Genomic DNA, 13,238 nt, shown 5'->3' with positions numbered 1-13,238 from the left:
ACAGCAGAAATGAATCTATTTGCTACTGTGGATTTGGTAGGGAGCTACTCTTTGCCGAAAATCGGTCGAATATCACGTATTTTTGGATTCAGAGCAACCCAGCAATCAACAAAAGGAAAGCCCACAAACCTTCACTATACAGCAATATAGCTTAGTTATCACTTCATTCACAGCGAAAGTTTCATACAGATCTGAGCTTTCCTTCCATCAAACTAAACGGCATGAAATTTCTTCCTAGCGCGTCTGAGACTAAAATGGGAAGTGTGGCTGCAATAACTCCAAGTTTTAGTTTCTCCAGCAAGTGATTGATTTAGGATTCAATATTATGTTGTGACCACCTAATGGTATTAGTTTCCACCCAGAAATGGATCACGAGAGATTATGGATTGATTTTTGTTTGCATTATCAAGACTCACGGTAGTGAGTCGCGAGGCCAAGAAGCACAAAGCGCGCGCCCACAATATAATAAACACGCGACCACTACTGTGATGTGAGTCATTTACATGAGGGATCGATTACGCAATCTTTTAAAATCCACATGGCGAAGTCTCAGGCTTACTAAAAGATTCCACCTCGAAACCAGGGGCATGTAACCTTTGTGTAATGAGTAGATAACTACCACACTAAAAGTCAGGCGAATTGTTGGAGTAGTTTGTTCCCATTTACTATGCGTTAATTAAATTATTTATTCAAATGTGCATCGTTCTTTTTTTCATTTTCTTTGTCATCGCATCCCATTGAAGCGATTTTCTTTCAATCATGAAGTCGTATTGTAAAAAGGCTGCGGCTATCAGGGGCTTTTTACACAATGTATATGTACATTTAATTTCGCTAAAAGTTGTTTGTTAGTTTATGAGATCGCTTTTGTGCTCTTTGAAGATTCAAATTTGCCGCCATGACGTCGAGGTGTGAGGCGCCCGCCTCAATTCCCAAACCCAAACAGTGTGGAAGTGGCTCGGGAAGTGGGCAAGGTCATTAGCCATAGCGAGCTGGCTGATTTGATAGACACTGTGCTGTCAACTCTTGGTTTAATTGTGAGCAGTCACTGATCAGTTTGTTTTAATTTTGCCACGGTATGCCGCCCAGCTCCACTGACTCGTCAGCGTGACCGCTCCGGCCTAGTCTCGCGCAGCCAGACCACTATTTCTCCCCACGGCACTTATCGATTAGAGATTATAAGCGCCTGCATGCTCAAAATAGGGTCTGGTACACTTCCAATAGGCCAGTTGTGACAGCACCCGGCTGAAATGTAAGGTGTCGATTACTCCGCTCGAAAAGGCGTTAACAAGTACACGTAAGAATTCGCCATTGCATGCTGATTCTTTTTATTTAAATTTTAAGGGTGCATTATCAACACCTATAAATTCTAATCGAGGTGCTGTCACAACTGGCCTATTGGAAGTGTACCAGACCCTATTTCGAGCAGGCGCTTATAATCTCTAATCGATAAGCGCCGTGGGGAGAAATCAGTAGTGGTCTGGCTGCGCGAGACTAGCTCCGGCCCATGCCGGCAGGGCCGTACATAGCTATAGCCAGTTGTTTCATACCCGCTGTAGTGTTGGGATACAGTTGAAGTAATTTACTGCTACATTACCCGTGCACATCTCTATTATTATTTATTATTTATTGTTAATCAGCAGGACCCTCCAGGGGTATAATGCTGATGTGCAATTACATGTGTACAATTTCCATTAGTTACTTAACTATATAAGTATGTACAATTACGACAAGTTACTTAATTATATACATATGTACAATTACAATAATAAACTATAAAAATATATACAATTACGATAAGTTACTTAACTATATACATAGAAGGGGCTAATTTTTGCTTAAATTCTTCAACACAGTAATCCCGCCCCAGCCCTTCAGTGCCTGTGAAACTTCAGCATCAGCGCATGAGCATCACCTTCCGGTCACAGCACTTCGTAGACCCTTATGCAACCACCCACAATTATAGAAACTCTTTAATGATAGCATGATATATTGTAATAGTAGACATTTACATTATGATGATCCCATAAAATTTTTTTAAAAAAATGACTACAATAGCACAAGAAGCCAGATACACTAGCGTTTGGCTATGAAGTACCACCAAGAGTTCATAATATAGTAGTGGGGTCTTGGTACCACATTTTATTTTTCTTCACCATTTGCGTGATTTGTCCATTGACCATAAACTCACCTGCCAACAGTCGCAATATCAGTATCCATCCTGCATATACAGAAAGGGATACAGTATGGTAAGGCATAGCTAATAAAAACATGTAATCATAGTCAGACTAACATGTCAACAAACACTTACTTCCACTATTATGATTATTGTTAAAGTGAGCATCCAACATATAGTCATTCCCAAGATGTATTCAGCATACTGCAGCAGTTGATGACCAATTTTGGAGTACATTACTTGACTTCTTTTGTGGTTCTCACCTACATTGTTGACATAACAACTTTTGTTGCTAGGAGACATATAAACTAGGAGGGACTAATGGTTATAGCATAATGGTAAACAAGTTACAACAGCAAAGGAAATTTTAATCAACTAGTAGTGATTGGATAGTTGATAGATAAAAGTAGAAGACAATTTGTAGTTTTTCCAGTCCTGATTGTTTGAGGATAAGCACATTAGCTGCTATAAGCATGAAAAAAGCAAGACAGACTAAATTTCAACACAAGGTTTATGATGCAAACTCATTATGCACCTACCAATGTGTTACTTTACCACCTCCCTTGGATGTAAGTGGGGCTTTACAAGGCGAATTGACATGAAACTGCTGCTTCACTATGGGGCATTTGACAATCATTCATTAAGCACCCAAGTATTTTTTCTACACTATGTCAAATCCCCCACGTTGCAACTGGAGCCAATGGTGGGGATTTGACACAATAGGTTTGTTCTACCATGGGGCATTTAACATTCGGTTGTGCCCACTATAGTCTTATATATGCCCAAAGGGGGTTAGTAGGGCAATACATTGATATTTGCAATATATATAATATGGTGCATCTACTGGGATAAGCAGATTAAGCCTGTACCTTGCGGGCCAAAGCATGTTCCTTTCCTGTTTTGAAAAATGATCTTTTATTGTTTGTCCCTAACTGGAGTTTGCCTGACACCTTCAACATCACAAAAAGCTATCTAAAATGGTTAATTTAGCTTTGACCATTGGCAAACTACAACACTCAACAATTATATCAGAGTATACATAACTCTATATATCTGCCCAGTTACTATATAGTAGGGTCCATGGTTGTCTCAGATCTGCACATATTATCATCACATCAATCGATTGATGCATAGTAATTATGGTATACTGTATGTACGCATTGAGCTGAGCCCTCAAGAATATTAACTTATTAGTTTTGTATCATTCAAATGCCTGACACATTATTTATAGCCAAAGATTTCGGGTAGTGCTAAAAGCCGGAACGGAATGGAACGGAACCAATTGGGGCGCGCGCCAAGTAGAAAAATCGTTTGAGACGGACTTTGCATCGTTTCCAACTGCCACACAGTGACTAGAATTGTGCTAGAGTTCATTTCCTTCTACTTATATGCATGCTAGAAATCACGCTCTCGGAGATTCTATTTAATGCCTGCCATATGGCATGTTGTGCTCTTACCAATCCATCAAATTCTGTTTAATCCTGATGTAGAATTGCTTCCTTATCATTCTAAAAGGTAAACTACTGTAGTATTTTCATGTTATAGTCGTGTCCAAGTCTTTAGTGACAGCGAGGATGGTTTTCTGAAGTCTGCCAGCATGGGCAATAATTTACGGGAGATAACCACAGTGTATGTTAGCGGCTGTGAATCATATGCTTACAGTGCTTACAAAATAATAGTTTAGCAGGTTAAATGATAGTTTTTTCAGCGTAAGTGATTGCAAAATGCATTCGTGTAGTGGGCATTAAATAGAAACTTCAAGCGAGCGATTTCTAACATGCCTACAAGTAGAAGAAAACTAACTTCAGCACAATTCTAGTCACTATGTAATGGTAAGAAATGGTGTACAATCTGCAAAAACGATCTATTAACTTGGCACGCGCCCCATTCCGTTCCATTCCATTCCAGCTTTTAGCACTACCCAAAGATTTCACCATACATTACAGGAAGCCATAAAAGTATGTAGCCTTTCCTGAACTGTTGATGGAAGCATTTGTCTGCTCTTGACAACTTCGTTGTCATCACCAACCATCTGGTTGGTTGAAATGTTGAGAAAAAAATCTTCTTTCATTTTTAGCTGATTTCTCACTGGTTCTTGTTCGCGGTCTGACCCACACAGCTGCTAGAACAAGCCAGCTGCAAGGATCTGGCCTACAAAAGCATAGATATATAATCCCAGGAAGCTACTATGGCATGGGGGATTCCTGTCTAAAATTATGACGGTAGTTATATATCCGTTTACAATGACTTATACACGAACTTACTCGGCAATTCGCTGGGAGAATAGTGTGATGCATTCAGTGCCTTCATGTCCATTCCGAGGCATACATTCAGCAACAACTTACAGCCGATTCACCTCCACTTGTTACGCACAGAGACTAGTTATATCACCAACCCACCGCTTCAGGAAGAACTATTAAGATGGTAGCCTAGACTTTGTCACTATCCCCGGTTCTTATTTTCACGTGAAACATCACGCAAAATATCACGTGAGTCCTTGAGGGAAATTTGAACGGTTTGAACGAGTTTTCTCTTAGCAAGTCACTTTTAGTAGCGCTTCTAAACCTGAACTTGAAGCTTTTGCTACTGATTTAGCTAGCTAATCTGATACTGAAGCTGTTATTATGCATGCATGCATGCAGTGTCTCCAATATATGGTGTATAATCAGTGTCAAAATCCGATGCAATTATGGTGGTCCGCACAACTGGAGCGGGTATATGCGCTCGCGGTTTTTTGGCCTGGTGCAGAACGGGAGGTGACATTATTATTTGCATGCATCCTTTCAGTTAGGCATGTACAACACGCTACTTAGGTAGGTACAAGTTATTTAGGCAGGTTCAAGTTTTATTATCATTATTTTTAATGGAAAGTTCAATTATAGTGAGTTTTCAGTGTAGTAACTTAATTTTTATTTTATGATCACACCTGTGCGTTATAATCTTTTGATTGCTGCACAGTAATAAATATAGTATAGTAGAGTCTAGCTATAAATACAGTGCATGCTGCATGGTCCCGGCGCTGACTGGCTCAGTCGCGGTCAACACATGAGCGGTATAGTCGGGGTATGGGAAATAGATTATAGCAGCTACTGCACGGGGGTATGGCTAGCTATTAAAGCACACGGCCGCTAAGACTGGTTGCGTTGTTGAACTGAAAAAATCACTGAAACAGCAGTCAGCCGGCAGGGAAACACGTTGAGGCCTGACACGGCGTGAGAGTGCCTGTTCAGAACATCTATAGCGTTATCATGTAGCTACTAGATACATATGGACATATGCACGCAATGAGGCATTATAATTAAAATTGCACCGAGAGCAGAGGGATCTCAGACAGATATGGTAGCTGTGAGTTTGGCTCTGTACTGTGGATGTGTTGGAATTCAAATGAATAGCTAATCAAGACTGATTTCAAAGCCAATGCTTCACAGTTATTTCAAGCTGAGTAGACATGCATATCTGTGCACATGCATGCATGCATGCAGGGCATCCCATATACTAGTGCCATAAACGTTAGATTCGATCAAAAGAATATCTCTGTAAGGCGTTCCCTGACGCACATCACCCAGCTGCAAGTAATACACTAGTTGTAACTTAATCAGTGACTTGGCAATAAATTAAAATACAGTAATCTTTAAAACAAGACTGTCACTGTCTAAGCTGCCACTCTCAGGAGTCTTCTCGAAGACTGACTTGTATGTGACTCCTGCTCCCATAAACTCCAAGATGCGGACGTCCTGACTCTACAACTCCTTCCACTTTTCTGGCTGATCCCTGGGAGAAGCCATTTGGTTGTATTGTGCTGGTAGATAGACTACTCATCCTCTTCTAGTAACTGTGACGTTAGCAGGTTGTTGCTGTTCATCACTCACTATAACGTCTGATTTGTGGAACTTGACTTAGATCTCTTCCTGATTTGGCTTTACCATGAAGGTGTCATTCCTGACAACTGACCGTCACACTTAGACAACCTCTGTAAGGAGACATTCAGTTTTTCAACTGTAAGAGTAAATCAATGGCAAAAGAGATGTTTTTTCTTTCCTCTTCAGCACAATAACTACCCATGTCTGACCGCCATCTCTGTAACTCTTCTCTTCTGACATGCCCATCTATAGTTGCTTGAGTAGAATCCACTCTACACAATCAAGGTGAATTACTGACAACAGAATCTTGTTCATAAACTTCTTCCAATAACAGTTCCTCTCTCTAGTACAATGGGTTCCTGAGTTCAATTATTCAGGGGCATGTTAAAAGCCTTCTTACCAACCCACAACTCATCGGGGAATTCACGCAACCTTTTCTTCATAAGGTCATTAGTAAGAGACAGCACACCAGTTTGTATTGTATTCGCAGTAACATTGTAAGACAAACTTACTTCTGATGATATATACTTTGTTGTAGAGTAACACAAAACATTGATTTCTGCTTAGCCTCAACCTTGCTCTGTGTTCACCCCATCACTAGACCTTCTGGGCAAAGAACACATCTCTGCGGCCAAGTGGCTGGCAAACAGTCAGCACTGAATCAATCAGAATATATATGGCCAGTTCAACTTATCTGCATGGACCTGACATCTCGCGTACTCACAAAGGTCACACTGCATGGCCTTATCGTCTTCTTTCACCTCTTCCTTACAGCTTGAGCACTGGAATGCCACTATCCTCCGTTTCTTCTTCTTCCACGAATTAAGTCTTCGATTAGGATATCCGGCCCTGTTTCGCCATATCTCGGTAAGATCTCCAAAGTTGCAAGGCGCTCCCTGACTCACACCACCCAGCTGCGAGCTAGTTGTAATAATCAGTGACTTGAAAATAAATTTAAAATACAGCAATCTATAGCTGCCACTTTCTTGAACCCCTGCCTTGCACGTGATCCCTGCTCCCGTAAACTCCCAAGATGCGGACGTCCGGACTCTACTAAATATATTTTGCATAGAGCAGTCAATCACTCTAATAAAGCAGTCACGCAGAAGCAGTGTAGCAAGCTATGTAGCTATAAAAAGGATTATATATATGTACTTCATGATTGCGTGAGATTAAATTATTAAACTAGAACTTTATGCATTTTAAAATGCTGGGTTGTTTGACTCTTGTTATCCAGTGATCTCTATTTCCCATATTTTTTACAAAGACTAATTTTCCCTAGCTACAAAAGGTTTAAGAGCTAAAATAATAACATAATATCTAGTCTTGGACATGCCTGGTACCATTCTGCACGCATTAAATGCTCCACCATGCTGTCAACTTTATGTTTTTTTTAAATGCTGAGTTGTTTGATTCCTGTTTCCTTTGTTGTCCAGTGATCTCCAGTGAGTCACTACTCTAATGGATATATGTTAATCATTCAGTCAGTGTAGTGGCTTTGTACAAAAGTTTTTATTGTAATGACATGGTTAACCATGATCATGTGCACAACAATGGGTGTGTTTCTAATACAAATTATAGCAACATGCATTTAGACTTTAAAATCACCAAGTGCACTATATACTTTGTAAACCATTGAAGAGGTTCTCAGAAAACTAATTTATTAATTATGTCACATGTACATGTACAGCAATGCATACTTTTTGAAGTATACGCTTTGTTAAATAACTGTCAAAATGCTCTCTGATTCAAACATAGGAAATCAAATAAATGTCAGAACATATCCTACTATATAATACAGAGTCTTAAAATTTCAACTCATTCATAAAGCTAGACCAACCAAAGTTATGTGAAAGAGTATGCATTCCATTCCTCTCAGTTTGTATATAGCAGATAAACATTGTTTTCTTTTAAACTTCTTGCCCCCTTCAGGCCTTCTGGGTCACTCCTAAATTTGTCTCTTACCACTCATGGAAATGTGCATTCACTTCAACTCTTAATTTAATATGTTGTCATGTCATTAGACTTTGGCTGCAAAGTTAGTGTATTTTTCCCCAACAGAAATCACACTATCCAAACTATCGGGCTGGCACCTATTAACTTTAATGTGTGATGATGACAACTCCATAGCTATATGATCAATTCTCCTTTGTACATGACTGATGTCTGGCTTAGAGAGTATAGTTCAGTTTGTCCCTGTTCTACCTCATTTTTGAGAGTCTGGTGCAGTTAACCTGGCTTTTTCTCAAGTCTGCTATCAGAATTCTTGTATTAGTACAGTTTCAAGATAAAGTGAACCTGGAAATTGATGACTGTTAATTGTAAGTGGAATATCCAAATTACACTGTCCCAACTTTAAGTACCACATTTAGCTAGACTGAATTATGCAAGTCAACACAAATATCACATGTGAGACTACAAGTACAGGACAAAATGAGTAGCCATGATAGCTCAAAGTAGCTCATATAATTATATGCCTATATAGTCTGAACCAAGTAAACTAAATTAAATACATGCAAGCAAAAGATAATATAGTTACATGGAAATAACAAACCAACATGTTATTGTATCTATCACTACAGCACAATGCCAAGTTTTGCAGCCACAGAGTCTAGAGCTTTCTCAAAGAAGTCAATTATATATTTGGTGATTTAGCTTGGATTGAATCATTGACTTCATCAAAACTGGAAGAATCAAAAGGAACCGCCACTGTGTCACATACACCGTCATTATCAAGGAATGGCCTCCCAGTTAACTCCAAATGCTTCCATTTCATCCTATGTGTGTACAACATTGCAACAAAATGGTGCATGTACAATCTGGTATAACTATGGTATACACACATACTCACGCACACGCACACACACACAACACATGAAATCTTTGACACATGGTTGCTTGGCTCAGACATGCATGCCGGCATCTACTCAGACTATATGACAATCTGCAAAATTAAATGTGGGGCTCCATCCCCAGATTCCTGCAACCTTTTTAGCAATAATCCCTTTGAAAATCCTAGGCATGCCCCTACACACTGAATATATATGGTGATAACTTATCAAGACACAAAAATACTGTATAGGATAATAATGACATTATGCAGTCTAGGCAAGTGCCTGAGGAGCCACATAGCCTGGCAACCAGAATTTCCTTTGCATTCAGCCAGTGCTTGGACATCATGACTACTTTTTGAAGAAACGATTTAAAGAATTGTGATGTTACTAGTCCACTGATCACTTCCTTGATTAGCTATAATTTTATAGATATGGAATTCATTACTGAATAGTCATGTACAGTTACCATGACATGCTACACACTGTATAGGGTGATAACGTCACCCTATAGCTACAGTGTGTAGCTAGTAGTGTCACTATTATGATAACTTAGTGACATTATCACCCTACTGATACAGTGTGTATAGCTAGCTAGAATATAGCTAGTGTCATGTGCATGTTTGGAGTCATTACCATGTACCATATAGCCAGCTAACGTAACAATCACCCTACACTGCATGGGAAGTGGGACATTGGAAACAGCTGAAATTGAAAATCTAATCTAAAATCGGTCAAAACTTCATATTAACATGTACCTCTTAATAAAGACCATGCACCTCTGTAATAAGACTACCTCTTAATAAGGCCACTTCATTATAGTAGTTATGTAAAGTAGGTCTGACAAATATGGCTAAGGTGTACTCTGACACAAGAGAACAGCTTTAAAAATGTAATAAATTATCAATCAATCAATCAGTCAGTCAGTACTTAAAAATTAAAATGACAGTTGCAGGGTTGTACAAAAGGATATACTATCTTACCATGCCAAAACCTTAAATCTATATGGTCATGTCACAAATGAAAATGAAGCAATTGTATTCATAATTTACTCTGTTGATACTGAATTTGATGATGGATTTCTCATGAATTGTGTATGATTTACAAGTTGCATAGTTAAAAAATCATCTTGCATGGACTTTATGTTTTGGTAATAGTTAGACACTCTAATAGGCGTCTTCGAGGAATTAAAAACCTGAGGTAACATCCCTAATTACCTGCGCCTTGGTAATTATTGACATCACCTCAGGTTTTATATCCTTGATGACGCCTATTATGCGCATCTAGATAACTATTACCAAGACATAAAATCCAAGATCATTGATTTTGATTTAACTATGCAACTCCTAAATCATGAACAATTCATGAGAAATCCATTATCAAATCCAGTAGTGGAGTAAATTATGCATGAATTGCTCCATTTTCATTTGTGACATGACCTTGGACTTAAGGTCTTGGCATGGTAAGATATATGCATAATAGTATATCCTTTTGTACAACCCTGCAACTGTCATTTAATTTTTAAGTATATATACTGACTGACTGATTGATCAATCGATAATTTATTACATTTTTTAAAAAGCTGTTTTCTTGTGTCACTGCACATGAGTATACCTTATATTTGTTGGACCTACTTGACATGACTACTATAATGAAGTGGTCTTATTACGACGTGTCTTATTGCAGAGGTGGACTTTGTCAAGAGGTACCTGTTACTATTTGACCAATTTTAGTTTTTCAGTTTTCTGTTTCCAATGTCCCACAGGAAGTATCATGGCTACTACAGCGACACATTATCATTCATGCTAGCTAACCCTCGCTGCAATAATTTTTGACACCACTATTCATGGGCAATTGTAAATAGTAGAAATGGAAATCAAAAATAATCAAATCTTCCTATACATGCATACTATATGGTAGAACCCTTGCTTGTTGACCACTTCTGTACAAGACCACATTGTAATATATAGCTAAGGCATAGCTACTTAATCCTATCATTATACCTTGTTATACACACCACCTCTTTAAGATCACAGACCACATATAATAATGAGCCTGACAAGTATAGTTAGGTAAGAGGTAATATCACTCGCTCATTACAGATGCACATATTCCAGGTCCCAAACAATCCAAAGTGCAATTCTTGGCCTTATTAACTCCCGATCTACTTCATAAACCCCATATCAAGGTCAATGTCATCTCCCATATACCATATTTTGGTCCACGCTCAAGTCAAGTCATCAGACTATATCTGTATCATAAATCAATTGGTTTGTGATAGAATGCTGTCGAAGTGTTGTGACTCATTAGTATTAGTATTAGCTAGTATAATTCACTGGTAAAGGAAATGCTTATATACCAGGTCGGATCCAGGGACCCCTTCAGAATTTTTTTTATAGTGCTGCTCATTGAACATACCTAACCCATTGCTCTGATCTACTGTTCAATCTTTCTAAAATTGTATTCATGTCCTTTAAACCCCACCTGCAAACATCCTACTCTATATATAGGCAACAATTAATGATCCAAAGTTTCTACCCATAGAGATCTGGGTATCATTATTTCAACAGATTTAGACTGGGAACCCCACCACCAACACATAATATCAGCTTATCAGTTGTTTGGCTTATTATGATGTTCCTTTTCAACAAACACAACTATACTATATCCAAGAGACATCTGTACTATATATATATATATATATATATATACATATCACTTGTTAGATCCCAAGTAATGTTTTGCTCAACACTATGGAAACCATACCTATTAAAAGATATCAGACTAACTAGAACAGCTTCAGCGTTGCGCAGTGGAGTACATATTGAATGACTATACCAGCAACTATAAATCTCGGTTACTTGAGCTCAAAATTTTGCCTTTAATGTATGTTTTGGACATCTGTGACATGTTTTTTTATCAAAAGCCTAAAAGCCCCTACCAATGCATTAAAATTTTAATATCACTGACTATGTTAAATTCACTTCAGGAAACACACGATTAGGATCTAGCAATAAGCTGCAACACGTAAGAAATATATACCAATGTTCCAGCAGCAACTTCTATTTCAGAAGACTCCCTCATATATATATGGAATGTTTTACTGATAATAAATTACAATGTTAACCTATACCTACTATCAAGTACAAACTTACTAACTTTCTTTGGAATCATTTGAACAGAAATTTGATCCTGACAATGCATGCACTTTTTATTTTGTCTGTCCCTGTATTAACTGTAATACCCCCAACTTTGATCACCAGTTTTATATCACATAAGTAACTATAACTAATCTTAATAATTACTATATAACTACTTACTCCTGGCCACTTGGACCTTCAGATTTTAATGACTACTAGTGATTATACTGTATGTATCTTGTTGTATGTATGCTGTAACAAAATAAATAAATAAATAGCTATAGGCACCTTGAACATAATTCAAACATTTTGATGCAGTTTATGACTAGCTATATAGCTAAATCTGTCTAGCAAATTGCTACCCATATAGGCATTGCACAAGGGGAACTAGGTGGGTAAGACCACCCTCTACATTTAAAACACTCTTTGTCAGCTTAAATAATTAAACAACCTGTTCTAAATTGAAATACTGACTCTACATCCACCTCCTATAGTGACTATATATAGAAATTCTCTGGAGATAAAGAATTATGAAGCTGCATACCACATACCAGGATTATCATATTTAAATATTTTGTGATGCTTGTGTAGGGGACCTTCTGTTTTGTAGCTTGGTAATTGAACATTTAATAAAATGTTTCAACTTAATTTCAGCTAAGATTAGCACCAAAATTATTCTCAAAAGGTCACTTTTTCAAAATTTCCTTCTGGACTTTATAGCTATACCAGCTAAGTAACATTCATACTTCCACCATATAAATATTTACCCAAATTCAATATCAAAAAGTTGATTTTTCAAAATTTCCTTGAGGAAACCTAACATTACACTAGCTAATTCTTTCTAGCTCTATATATTATATTATTAGCATTCATCATAAGTAAGTATACTTCCAGTGTTGAACTCGGCAAATATTACCACCAAATTCAATCTCAGAATGTTAGCAGGGAGCAGCCTATAGGCTTTTACATCATATTAAGTCTGGCTTTTAACTCATGCATGTAGTAACCATTCAGGGGAGAATCCAGACTTTTTAAAAGGGGGTTCCTGAATTGCAACTTCAGCCTAGCTGTAAGTTGAAGACCAAAAAAAAGGTAATCACCTGCTGACATTAGCTGCCCCTCACCATAGATACCCTCACCAACTATATTTCCTCTAATAGAGCAGTCGAGATCGAGATACTGTAATAGAGCTGTCACAGTATTCTTAAGAGGAGCAGTGCATATAGCAGGCTAC

General features: G+C 38.0%; 1 long non-coding RNA gene across 1 annotated transcript; it reads right to left on the bottom strand.

Annotated features, from left to right (window-relative positions):
* Window positions 1-1,615: 1,615 nt before the first annotated feature.
* Window positions 1,616-4,716, bottom strand: LOC136261299 (uncharacterized). Its single transcript, XR_010703853.1, has 3 exons — window positions 4,438-4,716; window positions 2,309-2,436; window positions 1,616-2,218 (listed from the first exon to the last, which is right to left on the bottom strand). It is a non-coding gene; the product is annotated as an uncharacterized lncRNA (long non-coding RNA).
* Between the last annotated feature and the right edge of the window lie 8,522 nt (window positions 4,717-13,238).

This window comes from Dysidea avara, chromosome 7 (assembly GCF_963678975.1).
Source record: "Dysidea avara chromosome 7, odDysAvar1.4, whole genome shotgun sequence".
Taxonomy (NCBI): domain Eukaryota; kingdom Metazoa; phylum Porifera; class Demospongiae; order Dictyoceratida; family Dysideidae; genus Dysidea; species Dysidea avara.
This window is presented reverse-complemented; position numbering and strand designations above follow the sequence as displayed.